Source organism: Sus scrofa, chromosome 16 (assembly GCF_054392235.1).
Source record: "Sus scrofa isolate SSC_HxYL_T2T_F1_AM1 chromosome 16, Sscrofa_HxYL_maternal_Yorkshire_Landrace_v2.0, whole genome shotgun sequence".
NCBI lineage: Eukaryota > Metazoa > Chordata > Mammalia > Artiodactyla > Suidae > Sus > Sus scrofa.
The window spans coordinates 38,987,187-39,014,365 of NC_139398.1; the positions used below are offsets into that span (position 1 = coordinate 38,987,187).

At 38.4% G+C, this 27,179-nt stretch overlaps 1 protein-coding gene across 5 annotated transcripts in view; it reads left to right on the forward strand.

Moving 5' to 3' along the window:
- Positions 1-27,179, forward strand: part of FBXO4 (F-box protein 4) — a 416,918-nt gene that overhangs the window by 319,031 nt on the left and 70,708 nt on the right. For all 5 annotated transcript variants that reach the window (XR_014831230.1, XR_014831233.1, XR_014831234.1 and 2 more), the window contains one exon: positions 25,370-25,470. The gene's annotated coding sequence lies outside the window, so the exon portion shown is untranslated. The remainder of the gene's footprint in view (positions 1-25,369; positions 25,471-27,179) is intronic.

Consider the following 27,179-nt stretch of genomic DNA (forward strand, 5'->3'; position numbering starts at 1 on the left):
AGTTTGTAGTAAGTAATTTGTTATGGGCACAATACAAAATTAATTCAGGTAGCCACCAGCCTCATGTGGTTATTTATATTTAAGTTAATTGAATTTTTTTTAAATTTTAAATTAGGAGTTCCCTTTTGTGCAGCAGGTTAAGGATCCATTGTTGTCACTGCAGCAGCCTGGGTAACTGCCATGGTGCAGGTTCATTTCCTGGCCCAGGAACTTCTATATGCTGCAGTTGTTTTAACAATCTTTGTGGCATCTTCACCAGGAGTAGTTTCCACCTTAAGAAACCACTTTCTTTGCTTATCCATAAGAAGCAACTTCTCATCTCTTAAAATTTTATCATGAGATTGTAGTAATTCACTCACATCTTCAGGCTCCATTTCTAATTCTAGTTCTTTTTCTATTTCAATCATCTGTTACTTCCTCTATTGAAGTCTGCCTCTGTTGAACTTTGAATCCTCTAAGTTATCCATGAGGATTGGAATCAACTTCTTCCAAACTTCTGTTAATGTTGATATCTTGACCTTCACCCATGAATCGCAAATGTTCTTAAATGGCATCTAGAATGGTGAATCCTTTCCAGAGGATTTTAATTTACTTTGCCCAGATCCATCAGAAGAATTACTGTCTATGGCAGCTGTAGCCTTATGAAATGTATTTCTTAAATAATAAATATTAAAAGTCAAAATTACTCCTTGATCTATGAGCTGTAGAATGGATATTGTATTAGCAGACATGAAAATAGCATTAATCTCATTGTATAGTTCCATCAGAGCTCTTGGATGACCAGGTGTATTGTCAAGAAGTAATATTTTAAAAGAATCTTCTTTTTCTGAGCAGTAAATCTCAACTGTAGGCTTAAAATATTCAGTAAGCCATGTTGTACACAGATGTGCTATCACCAGGCTTTGTTGTTGCATTTATAGAGCACAAGGCAGGGATAGCATAATTCATAAGAGCCCTAAGATTTTTGGAATGTTAATTGAACATTGGCTTCAACTTAAAGTCACTAGCTGTATTAGCCCCTAACAAGAAGGCTTCTAATCTCATATTTGGAAGCTTTGAAGGCAAGCATTGACTTTTTCTCTCTAGCTATGAAAATCCTGGATGATCTTTTCCAATATTCATCTACATTATTTCAGTATTGTTTCATCTACATTGACTATCCATTGTTTAGTGCAGCTATCTTCATTCATTATCTTATCTGGATCTTCTGGATAACTTGTTGCAGATTCTACATCACCAGTTGCTGCTTCAGCCTGTACGTTTTATGTTTTAGATGTTTTCTTTCCTTAAACCTAATGAACCAACCTCTGCTAAATTCAGATTTTTCTTTTGCAGCTTCCTCATCTCTCTCAGCCTTCACAGAATTGAGGACAGTTAGGAACTTGCTTAGGATTCAGCTTTGGCTTGAGGGATATTATGGCTGCTTTGATTTTCTCACCAGACCACTAATAATTTTTCCATATAAGCAATAAATATGTTTGCTTTTTTAAGATCACTGTGTTTACTAAAGTCATACTTTTAATTTTCTTCAAGAAGTTATCTTTTCATTCATAACTTGGCTAAACTTAATCATTTCTAGTTTTTGACTTAAAATGAGAGATAGGCAATTCTTCTTTCACATGAACACTTAGAGGTCATTGTAGGGTTATTAATTGTATAAATTTCAGCATTGTTGTGTATCAGGGAATAGGGAAGGCCAAGGAAAGGGAGAGATATTGGGAATAGCCAGTAGTTAGAGCAGTTAGAACATACAACATTAATCGAGCAAATGTTCTGTCTTATATGAGTGAGGTTCATGGCACCCAAAAACAACTACACTGGTAACATCAAAGATCCTTGATCACAGATCACTATAAAAACACAATAATAATAGAAAATTTTGAAATATTGTAAGAATTACCAAAAGGTGACACAGAGACACCAAGTAAGTAAATGCTATTGGAAAAACAATAGACTTGCTTGATGTAGGGTTGCCATAAACCTTCAATTATAAAAAACACAATATATGCAAAGTGAAATAAGCAAAGCACAAAAAAATGATCTTTGCTGGTAGTTTAGGAATCTACTCCTGGTGTATCTATTTTCATATAGGAGTCTCACTGTCTTTAAAATCACTGTGACCTTTAAATTTTTCCTTAGAAATTCTGTCACCGTTACCATACATTCTTCCTAAAATAAATTCATAATTTATCTTTTGATAGAAACATATGTCATTTGCATCTTGTCCTCAATTCCACTCCATACTCACTCTTTACTCCCACAGGGGCTGTTACATTCTTTATTTCCAATGTTCTCTTCCTTTACAATTAAGTTCGGCCAATCAGAGGCTGTGGCAGGAAATCAGGGGGCTGTAGGAAAGAGAAAAACCACAGTATTTCTCTACTGCTCTCTGCTTCAGGTGACAAATCTAGCAGTGGATGCATCTTTCCCATCTCCATGGATCCATTACCTTGTGTGTTCCATGAGATGCTCCTGCAGTAAGTTCTCTTTTATGGTTAATGAAGTTTGATCTGTTTTTATTACCAGTTATCACAATGATCTTGTCCCTAATCTGTTCATCACTTAATCATACTCCAGTGTGGCCTCAGATACCCACCTTCTTCAGTAGGAAGGGATTTATCATTGATCATAAATGGCAGGAAAAAAGGTCCACTCATAGCAGGGACATCATTTACTGTTTTCTCATAATAAGGTTCCCCCACCCCAGCTCTGAAATAAGAAAAAAAACTGATTGTCTTTCAGGTATCTCCATCTCTCATAATTCTCCATTGATTCTTTACAAAACCATTGGAGAAATATATTTGAATTCATAATAGAGCTTAGGAATAAGAATTAAAAGTCACTAAATAATCTTAGTAGACCATAAAAACAACACTTTGAAATAAGTATTTATTAGTACCTGGCAAGGATTAGTTACCTTCACTAATTTTTTAAATATATTAATATATTAGCCATGAGGCACTGTTAAATGCCTTCACCTTCAAAAAGTGATTGTAGGAATACTTTTTCTAGGCCCAGGCAGGGGAAAGTCTTGGGAGTCTGTGAAACCTAAAATGAAATATATAAGTGCAGATTCCTAAATATTGTGGTGCAAAGTAGAAATCAAAAGTGATATATTAGAACTAGGTATGTATCTCCTGCAGCTAGGGTAAAAGAGATAACTGGAAGGCAAGGAAGGAGAGAAGGAAAGAGGGCAGGAGGGTGGGAGAGGAATGACTTATGCAGAGCTGAAGAGTACTGAAGGACAGGAAAACACTTTTCAATTTTGACTATCAGTAGACCATCTCATTTTATATCCCAATGAGAACAACTAGAAATCTCAAAAATATTTTTTAAAAAGTTGTTGGAAGACATTAAAGGGACATCAAAGCACCAAGGACTTGAAAGGTCATGATTTCAGAAAGAGGTTCAGAGAAGTGAGTGCAACATCTAGTTCTGCTTTTCTTTTCATGGGACATCAGCATCTTTTCCATTCCCATGGACAAAGTTACTTTGTGTGTTCTGTGAGATTCTCCCAAATCATTGCTATAAGGTTTTTTTTTTTTTTAGCTTTGACATGTATTTGACATTGATAATTAGAACTAAGAACCTGACTAAGAGTTTGGGGCAGTGTCAAAGGATTAAAAAAAAAAGAAAGAAAAAAGAAAAAAAATCAAGGTCTGCCAAAGAGAAGCAGCCCTGGTAAATATTTCGGTTTTTCAGTTGTTACCTAAATAGTAAAGGAAATTGACCAGTCTTCAAGAAGGCTAAAACCCAGTTTTATTAGCTCAGTTTGAACACAGATGAAGTAACCTGCCCTAATTTAACTTTCTTTAAGAAGCAAAAGTAAATCCTCTTTGGTGAAGGGTAATGTTATCTAAAATCTCTAATTAACTATTAGCTTTTCATACATAATATTAAACATTCTTTCAATTACAAAGTATACAAGACATAAATAATCTAAAACCAAGAGAAGAAAACAAATAATGGAAAAACTACTATAGATGTATAATTTCATCAGAGAACTAGAATCTATCAGAGGAATAAAAGATTGAAATTGAAATATTAGAACTGAAAAATATTAAAAAAAACTCAATAAATTATTTTTTTATTGTCAGAATATCAGGCAAAGTTGGGAGAGCATTTTCTAACTGTTTTCAAACTGGGAAGAGAATATCCAGACTAAAGTACCTAGATAAAAATGATGAAAATAGAGAAAATCATTTAAGAGACATATAGGCAACAGTGAGAAGATCTAACATATCTAAATGGATTTCCATTAAAAGAAAAGGGAGAGAATTGGTGAAAGCAGGACCAAAAGAGATAATGATCAAGAATTTTCTAAAATTAGTGAAAGATATCAAGCCACAGATTTGAGAAATACTGCAACCAGTAAGTAAGAAAAATATAAATAAAATCCACCTAGGAACATCATAGCAAAATGACTAAAAACAAAGAAATGTCATTGGGACAATTGGATATTCAAACACCAAGAAAAAGTTAACCTTATTTGATACAATGCATGTGAAAATATTTTCTCTCGTTTTCTTTTAACTTGTATAATTTGTCTTAGTAGATTTCTTGTTTTCAATGCAGTCTAATTTATGAATTGTTTTTAATATTATTTTTCATATTTTTTTAAGAAAAGTCTGCTATTTTATGGTCATGAAGACATTTTTCTATAATCTTAGAAGCTTTAAAGAATTAAAATTAAGTACAAACCTAAATACACTAGAAAGGGAGGGGAAGTACAAGCCACCAAAGAACTTTGGTAGGGGAATCTACAGACTTGGTCTAAGATGGGACTGCCAGATATGCCACAGGACAGCTAAACTCTTACAAGTTTTTATAGAATTAAAACCTAATAATTTTTTTTATATACCCGGCCTATTCAAGGGCAAAGTGCCTAGACTAACTATTCTCCTAGTTTTAAGTTTATTAGTTTACCCCAAAGTACATAAAGGCAAAATTTACTGTTGCCTGTGAGGTTAGCAATGACTCAATTTTTCCTGAGTTAAGACTTCTCTCTCACTCTAATCCTGTTTTTTTTGTTTGTTTGTTTGTTTGTTTTTGTCTTTTAGTGCCACTCCCACAGCATATGGAGGCTCCCAGGCCAGGGGACAAATCAGAGATGTAGCGCCAGCAATGTGGGATCTGAGCCATGTCTGCAACCTACACCACAGCTCAGGGCAACACCAGATCCTTAACCCACTCAGCGAGGCCAGGGATTGAACCCAGATCCTCATGGATACTAGTCGGGTTCATTAACCACTGAGCCACGACAGGAACTCCCCTGATCCTGTTTTATTCCCCTTCCCTTCACAGACATTTGTGGCCTAAGTTCCATCTCAGTGTTTACTGCTAGAGAACCCACCTGTCAAAATCGGTTGACTCCTACCCCAAACCAGTGTAGAACAAAACTTACTGTTACCCATACGACTCACACTGTCCACAGATTTCTTCTTCTCTCTCTCTATTTTTTTTTCCATTTTTGGCTGCCCCACAATGTGTGGAAATTCCTGGGCAAGGGATCAGATCCCAGTCATAGTCTCAACCTAATCCACAGCTGCAGCAACACCAGATCTCTACCAGTCCAGGGACCCAAACTGTGTTCCAGGGCTCCCCAAATGCCACTGATCCCGTGGTGCCACAGTGAGAACTCCCTCCTTTTATTTCTTCTTGTAAGTCTATTTTTTTTTTTGCCTTTGTTATCAACAGTCTAATGACATCTCTCACCTGTATATGTGAGTAAAATATTTCTATGTCAATGATGACTAGAGAATCTAGAAATTGTTCTTTGAAACTACAGAACTGGAGAAAAATAAAGCATACATATGTATCAAGAACCCTAATGAATCTATAGAAGAAATACTTAATGCACAAGAAAATAGGAAAAATATTGATTAAGCACTTCACAAAATAGTATATTAAAAAGTCAGTAAATAGGAAAAGGTACTCAAAATCATTAGCCATCAGTATAAATTGAAACTACAGTATAATACCACTAAACATTCAGAAAAATGGCTAAGAGGTAAAAGGCCAACAATGACTATGTTCGTGAGGATATGGAGTAACTAGAATTCTCATGTTGTTGATGGGAGTGTAAACTATTTCAAATATTTTAGAAAACTCTCTGGCAATTTCTGCTAAAACTGAACATACATATGCTATGACCCAACTACTCCACTACTGGAAGAAATACCAAATAGAAGTGTGTGCATACATTTACTAAGGATATGCAGAAAAATGTTCATAGTATTTTCGTGTTTAATAACCCCAAACTGGAATCACCTAAAAGGATCATCAACAATAGAATGGCTAATATATTTTACCCATACAAAGGAATACTATAACATTGAAAGCAAATGAGTGAAAGCTGCACAAAATCAAAATGGATGACTCTCTCAGGTACAATGTTGAGAAGAAATTTAGACATAGAATTGTATATACTGTATATTATGGACTAATGTATGCCCATACACTTTCATATATTCAAATGTTGAGGCCCTAACTCCAAATATGACTATATTTGCAGATAGGGCCAGTAAGGAGATAATTAAAATCAAATGAGGTCATAAAGGTGGGGCCCTAATCTAATAAGATTGGTGTGTTTATAAAAGGAGGAAAAGACACCAGGAGTGTGTGTGCACAGAGGAAAGATGTGGGGACACAGTAAGAAGGTGGCCATATACAAGTCAGGAAGTGTTCTCACCAGAAACCAACCCTGTTGGCACCTTAATCTTGGACTTTCAGCCACAGAACTGTGAGTAAATAGATTTCTACTATTTAAGCCACCCCATCCGTGATACTGTGTTATGGCAGCCTGAGCAGACTACTAAGATTCCAACTATATATCAAGCATTAAGAAAGAAAAACTAACCTATGAAATTGGAAGTAAGGTTAACTCTTGTCAAGGAAGGAAATTTGTAATTACTAGGAGAAGGCATGAAGGGGACTTCTGGGGTTCTGCTAGTGTTCTATTTTATGATCTTAGTGGTGAATATATGAGTGTTGTGAAAATGTATGGAAACTTTAGACTTATAGTATGTGTAGTTCAGTAAGTATTATATGTCAATTTAAAATTTATTAAAAAATAAACAGGAAAAATCAAACTCATCAGGGAAGGGTAAATGATGGATACCAGAAGTGTTTGTGGGGTTGAGATAAACTAAAGCCCTCCAATCCCCACCTTGTCATGGGAACTCATACATAACAGATTTTCTGCTTTCCTTTTCTCTTCCTTTTATTTTTCTCTTATTCCCCAGAGCATACAATCCTTTAGGAAAACCTGAGAAAGCAGCAATGGGCCTGGTTGTAAAAGGATGAGACAGGAAAAGGCAGTCAGCTGGCCAAAGGTTGCAACTCAAATAAATGGGTTTTGGAGTCTAATCATATCTCCAGAAACAATTTGCAAGACAGCAAGACCAAGATTATATGGATACTGTCCAACCTTGTTTAATGAACAGTGGCCTATGAATAATTTCTCAATAAAAAACTATCTTAAGAAAGTACAAACTAAGAATTTACCACCAGTTTAAATGCCATGTGTCATATATTTTAGATAAAAACTTTATAGAGAATAAAAAAATTCATCTTTTTGTTATTGGTTCTGAAAGTTGTGGCAGGAATTTTCCCAGATCAGGCAAAATTTGGCATTTGATTTTATAGTTGTGTAACCATAGATTCTTGCTTCAGGAAAGCATTTGTTCTTGCCCACACCTACCATTGAAGCTGGATTCAGCACTTCCTCACATTCATTCCTAAGAAGTGACTCCCTTCAAAGGCAATATTAAGCAATGTATATTTTACTGAAGATTTTGGAAAATATTTGAAGAAGTAGTTTTATGTTAAACACCATGGAGAAAGCATTCCATAAACATCCCTTTCAATACATATTTTTTTCTGCCCTCAGGCCCCTTTTAGCTTCTTACCAATCCAAGGAGTTCTCACTGATCCTTTCCTTCGTTTTCTTGGCTAAATCCTTTCTGCTCTGTAGTCTTTCAGAAGTTCAACCCCAGGCAGTCAACCTTACTAATGTATGAACAGCCTACTGGAAATTCTCATCCAATCTCTGCCCTCCATTTCTTTCTCAGCAGTCCTGTGGGCTTGACATCTTCCATATCCCACTGGAACTTTGAGTGATAAATTTCTTTGCCCAAAGTTTTACGTGCATAAGCTTTTACATGTACAAGTTGTACATGTATAAGTTTTTACATGTACAAGTTTTACATGTATACCTTGGTCCAAATTTACATGTATAAGTTTTTACATGTACAAGTTTTACATATATAACTTGGTCCAAAGTTTTACATGTATAAACATCCTCTGCATTCTTGTTCTGATTAATAAAAATTTAGCTTAGAATCAGGACACCTCTAGCCCTTAACTGCTCAGTGCTACACATTCTCCATAAATCTGAACATCTATGGAATATTTTGGGACATTTAAAAGTTGTGGTGATATGAAAATTCAAGGTGTTGTTATTCTTACATCTTGCTCCCAAGATTCTGAACTAAATGCAGAAAAGCAGTAAGTACACTAGCCTAGGCCCAGCATAGCATGTGCATCCTATACAGATAAAAGAATCTCCTTTTCATATGACATGCATCCAAGAACTATCACCCTCACAAATTTGTGTCATTTGTTTGTGATGGTCCCCAAACAAAACCGGTACTGAGATAATAAATCCTTTTACTTTAGAGTGATCAAAATACCCTGCAGTAAAACTGCTCTGGTCTAACGCAGTGCAGAGTGAGCCACATAGAGAGTAAAAGCTGCCATCCTTGGAGAAGGGTCAATGACTGGGTTTCTATCACTTATCCTATTTTGAAGATTTGCTGTGTTGCTTTCTTTGGTCCTATCTGTGCACTAATTCATTATAGCATCAATATTTACTTGCGCTTATTGAATCCAATGCACATTTTCCCTGTCATTTCATCTATCTATCCATCCAGTCATACATTTAAAAACTACAGACACAACTTAGAATAGATTTACAAGGAGATCCTGCTGAATAGCATTGAGAACTTTGTCTAGATACTCATGTTGCAACAGAAGAAAGGGTGGGGGAAAAACTGTAATTGTAATGTATACATGTAAGGATAACCTGACCCCCTTGCTGTACAGTGGGAAAATAAAAAAAAATAAAAAAAAAACTGTTGACTAGCTATATGGGGTATTATTTGCAAATAATTATTATTTGCAAAGATAAATAAGGTAATTTCCTATCTTCATTAAGTTTACATTTAATCAAGGAAGATGTATATGGAAAACAAAACAAAGAAGCGTAAATAATAAAGATACAGTAGAAGAAGGAAAAATTATTGCCTGAGGGAATTAGGGGAGCCAGGATGATCTTTTCAAAATTCAAATCTGCTCACATATCTACTTTACTTACACCTCTCCAGTGGTTCCCCATCACACTCAGAATAAAATTAGTTAATTGAAATGTATTTCAAACCAATTTCCTACTCTTTAGTCAGTCTCAAATCTTGCTATTCTCTGTCTTATTCACTGATCTTCAGCACACTGGTGTGAATATAAGGGGGGTTTTCTTGTTTGTTTTTGTTTTTCTTAAAGTTCTTACTGGTTGCATTTCTTGGGTAACATGGAAAAAAACAGTGGAGCCATCATAAAATACTTGTAGTAAAGAGTCAAAATTCCCAGCAGTAGATGGTAGGGGAAAAGAAGGAAAGATTTAGACTACATCTTTTCATCACATCTATAGCATTGCAGTTTAGTTTTAAAATGGTGTCTTCAGGACTCAAAATTAGGAAAGAACCTCTTTGGAAAAGGCTTCTTTGATTACATGTCTTTTGGAAGTTTTATGATTTTTATAAGTGAAATGATGCTTGTAATAATAATATAGCAACTAATATTTATTGAGCACTTTGCTATGTATAAATGCCAAGCAACAATGCTAATTTCTTTACATGTATCATTTAGGTTAATTCCCCTCAAACCCTGAAGTATTATTACTATTATCATTTCTAGATGAGAAAGTAAGTTGAGAGAGTTCAATATCTTGCACAAGGAAATGAATTACTATCTAGGAGTTCCCAGAGAGGCGCAGCAGAAACAAATCTGACTAGTAACCATGAGGTTGCAGGTTTGATCCCTGGCCTCACTCAGTGGGTTAAGGACCCAGCGTTGCCATGAGCTGTGGTGTAGGCTGGCAGCTGTAGCTCTGATTCAGCCCCTAGCCTGGGAACCTCCATATACCGCAGGTGCAGCCCCAAAAAGCTAGAATAAATGAATAAATAAATTACTATCTAGAGTGATATTTAAAACCACATCATATATCACTCAATGTGATAAAATTTTATTGAACTGTAGCAAAGCTTTTTGATTCCTTATTATTCCAAGGAGTGTTTGAACCCATGATATATTTTGAAGACCTGGATAAATATAAAACTACTGTAAATGACAGTTTGTACTTAGGCCTGGGCCTGGAGATGAGCACAACAACAAGTGTGTGGGCAGATTATTTTTTAAATTTTTATTAAAAAATTTTATTATTAAAGTAGTTGATTTACAATGTTTCTTCACTTTCTGTTGTATAGCAAAGTGACTCAGTCACACACAGTTCCCTGTGCTATACAGTAGGAGCCCATTGCCCATGCAATGTTCATCCCTCTCCCTCCCCCTTTGCCCCTGGTGACCACAAGTCTTCTCTCCATGCATGTAATATTTTTCTGTTTTATAGATAGGATAGGATTATCTGTGCCATATTTAAATTCCACATATAAGTGATATCATACGGTACTTGTCTCCTCTTTCTGACTTATCTAATTTAGTATGAGAATCTCTAGTTCCATCCATGTTGCCACAAATGACATTATTTTGTTCTTTTTATGGCTGAGTAGTATTCCATTGTATAATACCACAACTTCTTAATCCATTCATTTGTCAATGGACATTTAGGTTGTTTCCATGCCTTGGCTATTGTGAATAGTGCTTCAATGAACATAGGGGTGCATTTATCTTTCTGAATGAATGTTTTGTCTAGATATATGCCCAGGAATGGGATTGATGGATCATATGGTAGTGATTTTCTTTTTCTTTTTTTTTTGTCTTTTTAGGGCCACCCCCTTGACATATGGAAGTTCCCAGGCTAAGTGTCGAATTGAGCTGTAGCTGCTTGCCTAAGCCATAGCCACAGCAATGAAGGATCTGAGCCACATCTGCAGCCTACACCACAGCTCATACTGAATCCTTAACCCACTGAGTGAGGCCAGGGATTGAACCTGCATCCTCATGGATACTAGTTGGGTTCATTACCACTGGAGCCACAGTGAGAACTCCCCTATGGTAGTTTTATATTTAGTTTTCTGAGGTACCTTCAATACTGTTTTCCACAGTGGTCTACTAATTTACATTCCCACTAAAGGAATTTTTCTCCAAACCCTCTCCAGCATTTGTTATTTGTTGACTTGTTAATGATAGCCATTATGACTGGTGTGAGGTGGAAACTCATTGTAGTTTTTATTTATATTTCTCTAATAATTGTGATGTTAAGCATTTTTTTTCATATTCCTGTTGGCCATCTATATGTATTCCTTAGAGAAATGTCTACTTAGGTCTTCTGCCCATTTTTCAATTGGGTTGTTTTTTTTGTTGTTGATTTGTATGAGTTGTTTATGTATTCTGGAGATTAGGCCTTTGTGTATTGCATCACTTGCAAAGATTTTACTCCCATTCCGTGTGATGTCTTTTCTTTTTTTTTTTTTTTTAAGGTGTCCATTGCTGTGCAAAAGTTTGAGTTTAATTAGATCCTGGGATTTTATTTTTGTTTTTATTGTCATTATTCTATGAGGTAGATCAAATGAGGTGTTGCTGTGATTTAGGTCAATGACCATTCTTCCCATGATATCCTCTAGGAGTTTAATAGTATGCAGCCTTGTATTTACATCTTTAATCCATTTTTATTGTTATTTTTTAATAGTTTATTATTATTTTTTAATAGTTAAAATCCCCAATACAATTTTTTTTCTACCGTACAGCATGGTGACCCAATTACACATACATGTACACATTCTATTTTCACACATTACCATACTTCATCATAAGTGACTAGACATAGTTCCAAGTGCTACACAGCAGGATCTCATTGCTTATCCATTCTAAAGGCAATAGTTTGTATCTGTTAACCCCAAGCTCCCCAACCACCCCACTCCCTCCCCCCGCTTGGCAACCACAAGTCTATTCTCCAAGTCCATGATTTTCTTTTCTGTGGAAAGGTTCATTTGGGTCATATATTAGATTCCAGATATAAGTGGTATCATATGGTATTTGTCTTCTCTTTCTGACTTACTTCACTCAGGATGAGAGTCACTAGTTCCATCCATGTTGCTGCAAATGGCATTATTTCATTCTTTTTTATGGCTGAGTAGTATTCCATTGTGTGTATATACTACATCTTCCTAATCCAGTCATCTGTTGATGGACATTTGGGTTGTTTCCATGTCTTGGCTATTGTGAATAGTGCTGCAATGAACATGCAGGTGCATGTCTTTTTCAAGAAAAGATTTGTCTGGATATATGCCCAAGCTTGGGATTGCTGGGTCATATGGCAGTTCTATGTATAGATTTCTAAGGTATCTCCACACTGTTCTCCATATTGGTTGTACCAGCTTAACATTCCCACCAACAGTGCAGGAGGGTTCCCTTTTCTCCACACCCCCTCCATCATTTGTTATTTGTGGACTTTTTAATGATGGCCATTCTGACTGGTGTGAGGTGGTGTCTTGTGGTAGTTTTGATTTGAATTTCTGAAAATAATCAATGATGTTGAGCATTTTTTCGTGTGATTGTTGGCCATCTATATATCTTCCTTGGAGAAATGTCTATTCAGGTCTTTTGCCCATTTTTCAGTTGGGTTGTTGCCTTTTTTGCTGTTGAGTTGTATAAGTTGCTTGCATATTCTAGAGATTAAGCCCCTGTCAGTTGCATCATTTGAAACTATTTTCTCCCATTCTGTAAGTTGTCTTTTTGTTTTCTTTTTGGTTTCCTTTGCTGTGTGAAAGCTTGTCAGTTTGATTAGGTCCCATGGGTTTATTTTTGCTCTCATTTCTGTTGCTTTGAGAGACTGACCTGAGAAAACTTTTGTAAGGCTGATGTCAGAGAGAGAATGTTTTGCCTATGTTCTCTTCCAGGAGTTTGATGGTGTCTTCTCTTACAATTCAGTCTTTAAACCATTTTGAATTTATTACTGTGCATGGTGTGAGGGTGTGTTCCAGTTTCATTGATTTGCATGCAGCTGTCCAGGCTTCCCAGCAATACTTGCTGAAAAGACTGCCTTTTCCCATTTTATGTTCTTGCCTCCTTTGCCAAAGATTAATTGACCCGAGGTGTCTGGGTTTATTTCTGGGTTCTCTCTTCTGTTCCATTGGCCTATATGTCTGTTTTGGTACCAGTAGCACAATGACTTGATGACTATGGCTTTGTAATATTGCCTGAAGTCTGGGAGAATTATGCCTCCTGCTTGGTTTTTGTTTCTCAGAATTGCTTTGGCAATTCTGGTTCTTTTGTGGTTCCATATAAATTTTTGGATTGTTTGTTCTAGTTCTGTGAAAAATGTCATGGGTAATTTGATAGGGATAGCATTGAATCTGGAGATTGCTTTGGGTAGTATGGCCATATTTACAATACTAATTTTTCCAACCCAGGAACATGGAATATATTTCCATTACTTTGAATCCTTTTTAATTTACTTGTAATGTTTTATAGTTCTCAGCATATAAGTCCTTTACCTCCTTGGTCAGGTGTATTTCCAGGTATTTGATTTTTTGGGGGTGCAATTTTAAAAGGTATTGTATTTTTGTATTCCTTTTATAACATTTCATTTTTAATGTACAGAAATGTGACTGATTTCTGAACATTAATCTTATATCCTGCTACTTTGCTGACTTTGTTGATCAATTCAAGTAGTTTTTCGGTTGAGTCCTTAGGGTTTTCTATATATAGTATCATGTCATCTGCATGCAGTGATAGTTTTACCTCTTCTCTTCCTATTTGGATGCCTTTTATTTCTTTTGTTTGTCTGATTGCTGTGGCTAGAACTTCCAGTACTATGTTGAATAACAGTGGTGAGAGTGGATATCCTCATCTTGTTCCAGATTTTAGTGGAAGGTTTTCAGCTTTTCTCCACTGAGTATTATATTTGCTGTGGGTTTGTCATAAATGGCTTTGGTACTGTTAAGGTATGTTCCCTCTATACCCACTTTGGTAAGAATTTTTATTATGAATGGATGCTGGACTTTGTTAAATGCTTTCTTTGCATCTATTGAGATGATCATGTGGCTTTTAACTTTTCTTTTGTTAATGTGGTATTTAACGTTGATTGGTTTGCATATGTTGAACCATCCTGGTGCACCTGTGATGAATCCCACCTGGTCGTGGTGTATGATCTTTTTGATATGTTGTTGGATTTGGTTGGCTAAAATTTTGTTGAGTATTTTTGTGTCTATATTCATCAAAGGTATTGGTGTATAGTTTTCTTTTTTGGTGGTATCTTTGTCTGGTTTTGGAATTAGGGTGATGGTGGCATCATAGAATGTCTTTGGGAGTGTTCCTTCTTCTTTGACCTTTTGAAAAAGCTTAAGGAGGATGGGTATAAATTCCTATTTGTATATTTGGTAGAATTTGCCTGTGAAGCCATCTGGTCCTGGACTTTTATTTGTAGGGAGTGTTTTTATGACATTCAATTTCATTTCTAGTGATTGGTCTGTTCAGCTGATCTATTTCTTCTTGATTAAGTTTTGGCAGGCTGCAAGTCTCTAGAAAGTTGTCCATTTCATCTAGGTTGTCAAATTTGTTGGCATACAATTTTTCATAGTATTCTCTCATGGTTTTTTTGTATTTCTGCAGTATCAGTTGTGACTTCTTTTTCATTTCTGATTTTGTTTATTTGGGGTTTTTCTCTCCTCTTCTTGGTGAGTCTAGCCAGAGGCTTGTCAATTTTGTTTACCTTTTCAAAGAACCAGCTCTTGGTTTTATTGTTTTCCTCAATTGTTTTTTGAATCTCTATTTTATTAATTTCCTCCTTGATCTTTATGATTTCCTTCCTCCTGCTGACTTTAGTTTTTCCTTGTTCTTTTTCTATATCATTTAGGTGGTGGGTTAAGTTATCAATTTGAGATTTTTCTCCTTTTTCAAGGAAGGCCTGTATTGCTATGAATTTCCCTCTGAGCACTGCTTTTGCAGCATCCCATAGATTTTGAGTGGATGTGTCTTCATTATCATTTGTCTCGAGGTATTTTTTTAATTCTTTCTTGATTTCCTCATTGACCCATTGGTTTTTTAGTAGCATGTTGTTTAGTCTCCTTGTAAATAGGTTTTTTCTCATTTCTTTTCCTGTGGTTGATTTCTAGTTTCATGCCCTTGTGGTCAGAGAAGATACTTGAAATAATTTCTATATTCTTAAATTTGTTGAGGTTAGCTTTGTGCCCCAGTATGTGGTCAATTCTTGAGAATGTTCCATGTGCACTTAAGAATGTATATTCTGATTTTTTTTGGATGTAATGTCCTGAAAATGTCAATTAAGTCTAAATTTTCTATTGTTTCCTTATCAGCTCTGTTGCCTTACTGATTTTCTGTCTAGAGAATCTGTCCATTGGTACAGAAAAAAACAAAAGAGAGAGAGAGAGAGAGAGAGAGAGAGAGAGAATCTGTCCATTGATATGAGTGGGGTGTTAAAGTCTCCCACTATGATTGTATTCCCATCAATTTCTCCTTTTATGTCTGTTAGTATTTATTGTAGGTATCTGGGTGCTCCTATATTTGGGGCTTATTTATTGACGATTGTAATATCCTCTTCTTGAATGGATCCTTTAACCATTAAATAGTGTCCTTCTTTGTTTTTCTTAATGGCCTTAGTTTTAAAGTCTATTTTGTCTGATATGAGTATTGCAACTCCTGCTTTCCTGTCTTGTCCAGGAATTGCAGCATTTAGTCCATCGACATTTAAGGTGATTATTGATAGATATGTATTTATTCCCATTTTAAACCTTGTTTTCCAGTTGATTCTATGTTTCTCTTTTCTTCTTTTTTTGGGGGGGGGGTTGTATGGTTTCCATTTATTTTATGCTTGAGTATTTTTCTTTTCAGTTTTTGTGAATGTAATGTTTGGTTTTGATTTATGGTTACCTTGTTTTTAAAGCATGTTAAGCCCTTCCTTTTTTTTTTTTTTTTTTTTTTTTTTTTTTGTCTTTTTGCCTTTTCTAGGGCCGCTTCTGTGCCATATGGAGGTTCCCAGACTAGGGGTCTAATTGGAGCTGTAGCTGCCAGCCTATGCCAGAGCCACAGCAATGTGGGATCCGAGCTGCGTCTGTGACCTACACCACAGCTCACAGCAATGCTGGATCCTTAACCCACTGAGCAAGGCCAGGGGTCGAACCTGAAATCTCATGGTTCCTAGTCAGATTCATTAACCACTGAGCCATGATGGGAACTCCAACCCTTCCTATATCTGCTTGTTTTTGCCTGATAGTCATATAGGCTCAGACACATCATTAAAATAAAAAAAGAGTTTATATTTTCTTACTTTCCTTCCCCACATTGTATGATTTTGATGTCTTTTTTTTTTTTTTTAACATCTCCATGTTTAGATCTGTATGCTGGCTTATTTAAGTGATTCCTTTCCAATTGTGGTTTCCTCCATCCTAATTCTTCTTTTTCTCTCTTTTTTTTTTTGTCTCTCTTTTTTTTATTTTATTTTATTTTTTTGTCTTTTTGCCATTTCTTGGGCCGCTCCTGCGGCATATGGAGGTTCCCAGGCTAGGGGTCGAATCAGAGCTGTAGCTGCCAGCCTACACCAGAGCCACAGCAACGCAGGATCCAAGCCGCGTCTGCGACCTACACCACAGCTCACGGTAATGCCGGATCGTTAACCCACTGAGCAAAGGCAGGGATCGAACCTGCAACCTCATGGTTCTTAGTCAGATTCGTTAACCACTGCGCCACGATGGGAACTCCTGTCTCTCTTTTTTTAATTTAGAGAAGCCCTTTCAGTATTTCTTTTATAATGGGCTTTGTATTGCTGTACTCCTTTAGCTTTTGTTTGTTGGAGAAATTCTTTATTTCCCCTTCTAATTTAAATGATATTCTTGGTGGATAGAGTATTATAAGTTGCAATTTTTTTTTCCTTTCAGCACTTTAAATATATCTTGCCATTACCTTCTGACCTGTAGTGTTTCTGTAGAGAAATCAGCTGATAGCCTTATGAGGGTTCTCTTATAATTAATGCTTTGCTTTTCTCTTGCTGCCTTTAGGATCCTCTCTTTAACTTTTGCCATTTTTATTATAATATGTCTTGGTGTGGGCCTGTTTGGGTTCAGCTTGTTTGGGGCCCTCTGTGCTTCCTGTATCTTGATATCAGTATGCTTTAGATTTCAAAAGTTTTCATCCATAATTTCTTCAAATATATTTTCAATCCCCTTTTCTTTTTCTTTCCCTTCTGGAATTCCTATTATGCATAGATTGGCCTGCTTTATATTATCCCATAGGTCTCTTATATTGCTTTCAAGTTTTTTAATTTGGTTTTCTGTCTGCTGTCCTGATTGGGTGATTTCCATTATTTTATCTTGCATGTCAGTAATTCTTTCCTCTGCATTATTCATTCTGCTCTTTATTGCCTTAAGCTCAGTCTGTATCTCTGCAAATGAATTTTCTAGTTTTTCTTGGCTCCTCCTTATATTTTCTAGTTCCTTTCTAAAGGAATCTGTATTACCATTAATATCCTCTCTTAATTCCTTCATTATTTTCAATCCCTTCCTTTTGAATTCAATGTCTATCAGACTGCATAGGTCTCTTTCATTGTTTATTGCTTTAGGCAAATTCTCCTGTTCATTTAACTGGGAATGGTTTCTGTGCTTCTTCACCTTGCTTGTGTTTTTCTTTTTCTGTGAGTTCAGGGAAGCCAAACTGTAGTCTTGTAAGGCTACTTCTATGCAAGAATACCCATTTGTTTTTTGGGGGAGTTACTATTTCTTTTTGGTGTTAGAGTTTGAACATTCGTGGTCTCTTTCTTCGGTGTGAGCAGGCTGTTGTTCCCAGGATGCTCGGTGTGTTTTCAGGGAGAAGGAGGCAATGGGTAGGGCAAGTAGTCAGTGCCTGATCATTGGGCTCTCAATAGCAGCAAGGACCTGCAGGAAGGTGGCACAGGCTACTCCTAGTTGCAGGGCCCTGGGAAGTGGTAATAAGCTTTAGGCAGATCTTTAGTGTGACCAGAGAATTTGGCAGTAGCAACAGCATGGTGCGTGAGTTCCCAGGGGAGTGAAAGCAACAACAGCTTGTGTTTGATTGCAATGCCCTCCTCTGAGGTGATTGGAACTGCAGGTGGTGCCTGTTCAGGGACCCCTATTGGGAGCAGGCCATGACCATCTCTAGAATCAGTGCTAGCTACTGTGGTTTGGCCTTGCCACCTGTAGACCATGTATGAAGCAACCTGTCTCACTTAGCCTACATCTGAGGTATTGTAAAGGGTGTTCCTAGTTGCAGGATCCTGGGAAGTGACAGAGATCAGGTGTGTGGGTACTGCCCAGAATGTTTGACAGTGGCAACAGCAGGGTGGGTGTGTTGCTGGGGGTGCGAGAGCACCAACAGGTGGTTGGTCACAATGCCCTCCTCTGTGGTGCCCTTTAGGTGAATGGGGCTTCAAGTGATTTTTGTTGAGATATCTCCAACAGCAGGGGGCCATGCCCACCTCTGGAATCAAGGATAACTGTGGTGGTTTGCCCCTGCTGCCTGCGGACCACGCAAGAAGCACCCTGTCCCACTTAGCCCACACAGGAGGTGCTTCACCGGTTGCTCCTAGTTGTAGGGTCTTGGGAAGGGAGAGTGACCAAGTGTCTGGGCATCACCCAGAGCATTTGGCAGTGGCAGCTGCAGGGTGGGTGTGTTCCCAGGGGAGTGAGAGCAACAGCATATGGTGCTTGGTTGCAATGCCCTCTTTTTTTTTTCTTTTTTGCCAACCCCTGAGGTGACTGGGGTCACTGGTAGAGCCCACTCACAGTGCCCCAGTGGTGGCTATCTATGCCTCCCTCTGGCCTCTGAGATGACTGCCACAGTCTGTCCCTGCCACCTATAGATCGTGCAAGAGGCACCACATTGCACTTAGCCCCCTTATGCCCTCAGCCCACACAATAGGTGCCTGGCCACTGGTAGCCTGCATGAGAAGCACCTAATCTCCCCTAAATGAGCAAGAGGCTTCTCGCCCCCGTAGCCTCTGCAGAGGCGCCCTGCCTTCTAAACCAGTGGGCATAAGTGCTCCAGCACAGGGAGTTTCCTATGGCAGCCCGCCCCTCCTCCTCTCCCCTCCCCAACAATAATACCTTGCCTCTCTTTCGGGTCCAGACCTTCTCCCAGGTTCCTTCTGCCATGGTGTTCCCTTCCTTAGCCCATGGCACACTGCTCCTTGGCTCCTCATTCCATCCCCAGTTCTCTCCCTGGGACTGACCTCCAGAGCCTGAGTCTCAGCACCCAGCCCCCACCCGAGCATCTCAGGCCGTAGTGTCTGGGCTGTTGGTTCAGGTGGTCTGTGCAGCTCTCACTCTGCTTTGCTGTTCTCAGTCCAGCTGCTGCATTTTTCTCAGCAGCTTTGAGGTCCCACAGCTCTCACTCTGCTTTGCTATTCTCAGTCCAGCTGCAGCACTTTTCTTGGAGACTGAGGTCCCGCTGACTCAGCTGATCTCTAAGCAGTTAGGTGGCTTCCCAGGAGGTGGGTTCCTTTTCTCCTTCACGGCTCCCTGTCGGGAATGCTAGTCCCGTCCTGATTCCTTTTCTCTCTCTTTTTCTTTTGTTCTACCCAGTTATGTCAAGAGTTTCTTGCCCTTTTTGGAGGTTTAAGTTCTTCTGCCAGCATTCAGTTGATGTTCTGTGTGAGTAGTTTTACATGTGTCTCTTGTTACTTTATTTAAAGTCTGCTTTGTCTGATATGAGTATTGCTACTCCCACTTTTCTTCAATTTCCATTTTCATGTAGTTTCTTCCATCCCCTCACTTTCAGTCTGTATGTGTCTTTAGCTCTGAAGTCAGTTTCTTGTAAACATCATATATATGGGTACTATTTTCCTATCCATCCAACCAGTCTGTGTCTTTTGGTTGGAGCAGTTAATCCATTTACTTTCAGTGTAATTATGTATAAATATGTGTTTATTGCCAGTTTGTTAATTGTTTTGGTCCATTATGGTTCTTTGGTTTGTGGTTCCCATGAGATTTGTATATAACCAATTATATGTGTAAAGAATTACTTCGATTGAGGTTTTCTTATTTTCAATCTTCTGCATTTGTCTTCTCATGTTTGCTATTTTTCATATCTTACTTGTCAATGGGTGGTTTTCTACCTTTATTTTATCTTTGTCTTTACCAGTGAGTTTTATCATTTTGAAATTTTCTTGTTTTTAATTGTGGCTTGGTCATTTCTGCCCAGAAGTTCCTTTAGTAGTTGCTGTATATCTGGTTTGGAGGTGCTGAATTCTCTTAGCTTTTGCTTGTCTGAAAAACTCTTGATCTCTCCATCAAGCTTAATTAAGAGCCTTTCTGGATATAGTATTCATGGTTCTAGATTCCTCTCTTTCATCACCTTAAATATATCCTGCCACTCCCTTCTAGCTTGCAGAGTTTCTGCTAAAAGATCGCTGTTATCCTTATGGGGGTTTCCTTGTGTATTATTTGTTGCTTCTCCCTTGTAGCTTTCAGTATTTTTTTCTTTTTATTTAATTTTTGTCAGTTTGATTAGTATGTGCCTTGCTGTGTTTCTCCTTGGGTTTATCCTGTGTGGAATTCTCTGTGCTTCCTCAAGTGTTTCATTTCCCATATTAGGGAATTTTTTGGCTATGATCTCTTTGAATATCTTCTCTGGCCCTTTCCCTCTCTCTTCTCTTTCTGGGACCCCTATGATATAAATATTGGTACATTTGACATTGTCCCAGAGATATCTTAGGCTCTCCTCAGTTCTTCTCATTCTTTTTTCTTTATTTTTTTTCTGTGGCAGTGATTTCCACTACTCTGTCTTTCACATCACTTATTCCTTCTTCTGCCTCCATTATGCTGCTCTTGATTCCTTCTAATGTATTTTTCATTTCAGATATTATTCTATTCATCTTGGTTTGCTTGTTCTTCAGCTCTTCTAACTCTTTGTTAAATATTTATTGTAACTCATCTGTCTGCACCTCCATTTTTTTCCTCAAGATCTTGGGTTGTTTTTACCATCTTCATTCTGTATTCTTTTTCAGGTAGATTACCTACCTCCTCTTCATTTAGTTGTTTTTGTATGATTTTTGTCTTGTTCCTTTGTCTGATAGCTATTTCTTTGTCATCTCACAATGTCTAACCTTCTGTGTTTATTGTCCCCTTGATGGCAGGTATGCAGATGCAGCAACTGGTGCCTAGTTTTTAGTTCTCAGGGGTGGAAGCAGCTCATGTATACCCAGAGCTTGTGATGGGAGCTGTGGTATTATGCTACCTCCTCTGGAGCCAGGCGGCTGCTAGGAATGGGGTCCATGGGTTGGTTCACGATTCATGGGATTGCTTTTGTTGTAGGGGGCAGCACTGCTTCCTGTGACCCCTCTTGCTTCTAGGTAGCTCTCAGGATGATTTCCTGTAGCTGGCAATGTCAGCAGCTGCTCCTGTAGTTCCTCCCTTTGTCAGGGAAGCTCTCAGTAGCTTCAAGGGCAACTGCCTTCCTGTAATCACTACCTTTGTTTGGCCAGTCTATGGAGCATTCTCTGTAGCCCCATGGGGCTGCTCCTTATCTGTTGCTAAAAGACTCTCTCTATTGCTGTAGGCCCTGCACCATTCTTGTTGTCCCTCCCCCTACAAGTTCTCCCTGTAGTCTCTGCAAAGTAAAATATTCTCCAGCGAGACCCTCCCAACTCCTTTGGCTAGCTGTGCAGTGTACGCTGCTTCCCTGGTCCCCTACTTGATTGTTGATTGGGATCACAGAACTTATGCTACTTCTCAGGATCCTTTGCGATCTTTCTGAAATAACTTTCTCCATACCCTAGGCAAATCAAAGCTCTCTGCCCACCCAGGAGGCCCCAAGCAAACACCTGCATAGTCCGCAATGTTTCCAAATTCACCTTTGCCTCCTAGACAAATAGTGGCTTTTGGCCCACTTAGGAGGCCCCTTCTGATTCCTAGTGTCATTTGCGCTGTCAAAGTAATCGCTTCAGTGTTCCCCCCACTGGCCGCTGGCTGGGGTTGCAGGGCCTGTGCTTTTCCTGAGGTCCCTCCACCTGCTCCAAGAGTTCCCTCTACTTGCTATGCTTTCTCTGTAGCCTTAAGGGCAGTGGGCTGCTCCCTAACTCTTGCTAAGCAGCTACTGCTAGGGGGTAGATCCTGTAGCTGGGACAGTTTGTGTCTTGCAACCTGAGAGCAATGGCAGGGGTAATACTTTAGTAGTGAATCCAGCCCCTTCCCTCCAGCACCCCCTAACAATGATGTCTAGCCTTGAAGCCGGGCTTCCTCAGCTTACAGCCTCAAATGTGGTCACTCCATATTCTAGTTCCTTCAGGCTCTCTGTGCTACCAGTCCTAGTTTTTTCCCCACATAGCCAGCCCCAGCTCTCTCTCTGAGTCTGATCTCTGAAGCCAGAGTTTCTGTTCCTGGGCCCTGATCACATCAGCCTATGGTTGAGAAGCGCAGGGCGGTGAGACTGCCATTTTTTGAGGACCATTTCTGTTTCAATTGCTTTATGCTGACTGCTGAGTTCTCCTACAGTACTCCAGATATCCTCCACTATTTCAGCTGATCTCTTCACTGGTGTGAGGAACTTCCCAGGGTGCAGGAGTTGTTCTCAGAGTGGTACATTCTGCAGTGAGAAAGGATACCTGCACCAGGCTTTAACTGAGATCACATCCTAGGGATCATTTCTTCTCATATTTGCAGTGTATAAGACTCTCCTAAGGAGCTTGAGAATCTGATCATTAAACATGGCTTACATCACAAACTGACATTTTAACTAGTATCCACATGATCTAATCGAGTGATCAAGGAGAATATTTAAAAAAATAAAACTGTTCTAGGGCAAAGTACTTCTTTGCTAAGGAAAAGAAAAAGAACCAAGTAACATCTTACTTGATTAAAAGAATAGAAAAACAGGTTTAGAAAACTGTCATCTGGTGTTCCCATCGTGGCTCAGTGGTTAACAAATCTGACTAGGAACCATGAGGTTTAGGGTTCCATCCCCAGCCTCGCTCAGCGGGTTAAGGATCTGGCATTTCCATGAGCTGTGGTGTTGGTCACAGATGTGGCTTGGATCCTGCATTGCTCTGGCTGTGGTGTAGGCCAGTGGTTACAGCTCCAATTAGACCCCTAGCCTCCATATGCCGTGGGTCAACCTAGAAAAGACAAAAAGAGACCAAAAAAAAAAAAGAAAAGAAAAGAAAAGAAAACCATCATCTCTGACAGGGAAGGGTTGGCAGATTAAGCAAACAGGACATCCAGTAAGTAAAAATGCAGGACATCCAGTTGAATTTGAGTTTCAAATAAATAATTTTTTTTTTTACTGTAAGTATTTCCAATGCAGTATTTGGGAGACAGTTATAGTAAAAAATTATTCATTGTTTAACTGAAATTTAAACTTAACTAGGTATGTGGTATTTTTATCTGGCAAGCTTATTACAGAGAGGCCAATTGGACTTCAATTCAATGGGTGTTAGATTGCACTCATATTTGTCTAGACCTGAGTAAACATTACAAAGGTGGGGATGATAGCACCTTTTTTTATTACAAAAGTTTTCAAAATCCAAACACAGAAGGCAAAAAAACCCACAGGAAACAAATTCTGTACTATTCATAGCAGACATGTTGATAGGTGCTCCCTTCCAGGTGAGTGTAGCTCAGTCTGACAAAGGGCATTGAGACAGAATCCCCTAGCATGCTCCATGTTACCTAGGAGATGATCTGTTTCCTGAACTGCCATTCTCATCACCATGAAGATGCCAAAATTAGCTCTCAAGGAGTATATCTGGATGGTTTTCAGATGGTAAATTTAGAAGGGATTTATTTTGTGATTAAAATAAAATCCCACTTAATCTTGATATCAGACTTCCAGCCAACTCAATTACCCATTAAATAGCTGTAAATTCACAATTAAAGGGGAAAACTCAGAGAAAATAAATGGCCCTGGCACATGTTCTGTACTCATTGGCATGGGATTGTGAGTTAGCTTACCCCTCTTGCCTTTAAAAGTGTAATTATCATTTGTTCTGGTTGTGAGATTAGATAGAGCAGGGACAGTGTCAGTTATAAGAATTCAACGCACTGGGAAAATGTGTTAGATGGAAAATTCTGCAAACTAAAAACCATTCCAGGCTGGCTGGGCTGGGAGCATAAAGTTCTCTGCACTTTAATGGTCCTGGAGGACTCCATTCTCTTTTAGGAAAATGGATCTTCAGCAATGGGAAAATGGCTATCTGCAACTTTAGGGCTTCCAGAGGCTAACTCAGGCCTCGTATTCTAATCTAACTTCCTGTTCCTTTCCTCGCTGGGTGAGAGCAAGGAGGCAAGCCAGAGTGCCACATGAGGACCTTGCCTGGGTCCCCTGCCTTCTACCTGGCAGCAACTCTTAGCTTGCCTGGCCCCTCTCCAGTTACCACAGCCCTCAGCAGCTGTTGAAAGTAACTCCAGACCCAAGTCTGAGCATAGTCACCACCTTCTCTATCTCATAGCATCTTTGTAAGTATATTAGTTTGCTAGCTTCCATAACAAATGACCACAAACTTGAGAGGCTTAAACAATAGGAATTTATCATCTCATAATTCTGCAGGCTAGAAGTTTGGTATCATGGTGTCAACAGGGCTATGCTTCCTCTGAAGGTACAAAAGAGAATATAGAGAATATATCCTATGCCTCTCTCCTGGCATCTGGTCATTTGCTGGATAGCTCTTAACTTCTGGATAACTGGATAGCTCCTTAACTTCTTAACTTCTGGATAACTGGATAGCTCCTTAACGTCTGCTGCACCATCCTAATTTCTGCTTTCATGTTCACATGATGTTCTCCCTGTCTGTGCATCACAGGGAGAATTTCCACTTCTCAGAATGACACCAGACATATTGATTAGGGGTTACTCCAGTGTAACCTTGTCATAACTAATTATATCTATAATAACTCTATTTCCAAATAAGATCACATTCTGAGGTACTGGGATTTAGGACTTCAATGTAAATTTGGAGGTGACACAATTTGATCCATAATAGTGGGTTTCAAAAGAAATAGCAAATATGGAAGCCCTCTAAAAATTTTAACATAGTCTATGAATACTGCTGGGGGAAAGTAGGGAGAGCCTTCTCTGATTTTCTGACATTTGCACAAAGGAAAACATTTTCACCTCTATCCCTACACAATGAGTGCTAAAGGAAATAATTCTTGCTTTTCTCTCTCTATAGCATCCTTTCCTCCAGGGTGGAAGATGATCCTTCATGAAAGGCAATAAATATTTTACATGAGAAAATGAAATAAAATTTGGAATACAAGGTTATATATGAAAGTGAGTATGTATGTAAGGGTCAAAAGAAAATTGCCTCTTGAATGTAAGTTTTCCTCTTGAATGATAACGTTTATAGTTTCTCTTTTGGGGGGCACTTACAGTATGCCAGACACTATGCTATTCATTATGAGTATCTCATTTTATCCTCAGAACAACCCTATTGGCAAATATTAATATGCCCACTTTAAAAATAAAATGTTGACACTGAGGCTCAGGCACTTCCACATCCAAAGTCACCCAGCTAAAGGACATGGGTGCAGGCACTGAAGTTGAAGTGCCTTAACCACTATGCCCTGAGTGGGGTGTAGAGTGGGCAGATGGGAGTGGAAAAGAGGGAGAGAAGGAGACAGACAAGGGGACAGCTATGAAAGACATTATGAAAAAAATCGAGAAGCATGGGAACAGGCTCAATTTGAGAGGGAAGGAGTTAACAGGGTTCTTTTTGAGGTTTAGGGCTTGTGTGCCTGGAGAGGTGATAACTTTGACAGAGGAAGGAAGCACAGAGAGGGAGCAAGCAGGGCAAGAGATGGGAAGGGCAGGGAGAGCTCAGTTTCAGACATGCCCAGCTTGGGCCTCATAAACTCAGGAGCAATAATAGCCAGGGAGACCACGGTGCCAGCAACCCACAAATCCATGGACACAGATGCAGAGGAAAAGTCAAGTGTTTCAGCAGACACAGGAGAAGTTGGAAGAAAGTCAGAAACATCAGTTTAAATTTTCCCAGTTCTGAATTTTTAGAGTTTTTTTTTTTTAATCAAGAAGCCACTTAATCATGTTTACTGATAATTGTTGAGAGGGTAGGGTATAAATTATATTTGTTTACATCGGCCCAGCTCAAATTTAATCTTTTGAGATTAAATTTCTCCCCCACTTTTTTTCCCTCAAGAAAAAAAATCAAAACAACTTAAATTACAAAGTATCCAAGAAAAATAAACTCCCATTCCTTATTTATTTCCATTAATGACTGGCATATTCACCAAGAATCAAGGGGACTTAACATTTTTGTTTTACTAGTGTTTTGTTATATATTAGGAGTCTAATGTAATTTGTTTCTTATTTTTCTGTTGTCAAGTATATCTTTGACCATAAAGGGATTTTGTGAATTTGTGAACATGAGGGCAATTGAGCAGTTTTAATATTAAAGTTTTATGGAATAAATACTTATATAAATCCACACACATATTTCTTAAATTTATAGGTGGGGAAGAAAATAGTATTAGATGATCTCTCACAACGTAAATTGTTTGATTCACTACTTAATGAATCATGCTCTTAAAAATGCTGGGAACATTTTGACATCTCAGTACCTTATAATGTCTCTCTTCTCTTCTCTCCTAATCTCACAAACACTCCTACATTCTACTGTCAATTGCTACACGCCCACAGAATGAAAACTTTCAACTTGCATCTGTCTTTTATATCTGTCCCTACTCCCTCCTAAATAGCTTGATAACTAAGACTGGTTAGTCTCACTTGTTCTTTTTCTTTTTGCTTTAATTGGTATAGTGCAATAGTGTCTATACCAATTAAATGTAAGGAGATTAGTGGTAGTTCTTTGTTGGTTACTATTTGATACTAAACCACAAGCAGGTGAACGGTTGTTTCAGTTTTAGGGCAAAATACCTATATTTGAGAGAACGGAAATTAATCAGTCTCAGTGTATTCCAGCAGTGTATCTCAAAAGTGGCCTCTAGACCAGCAGCATCAGC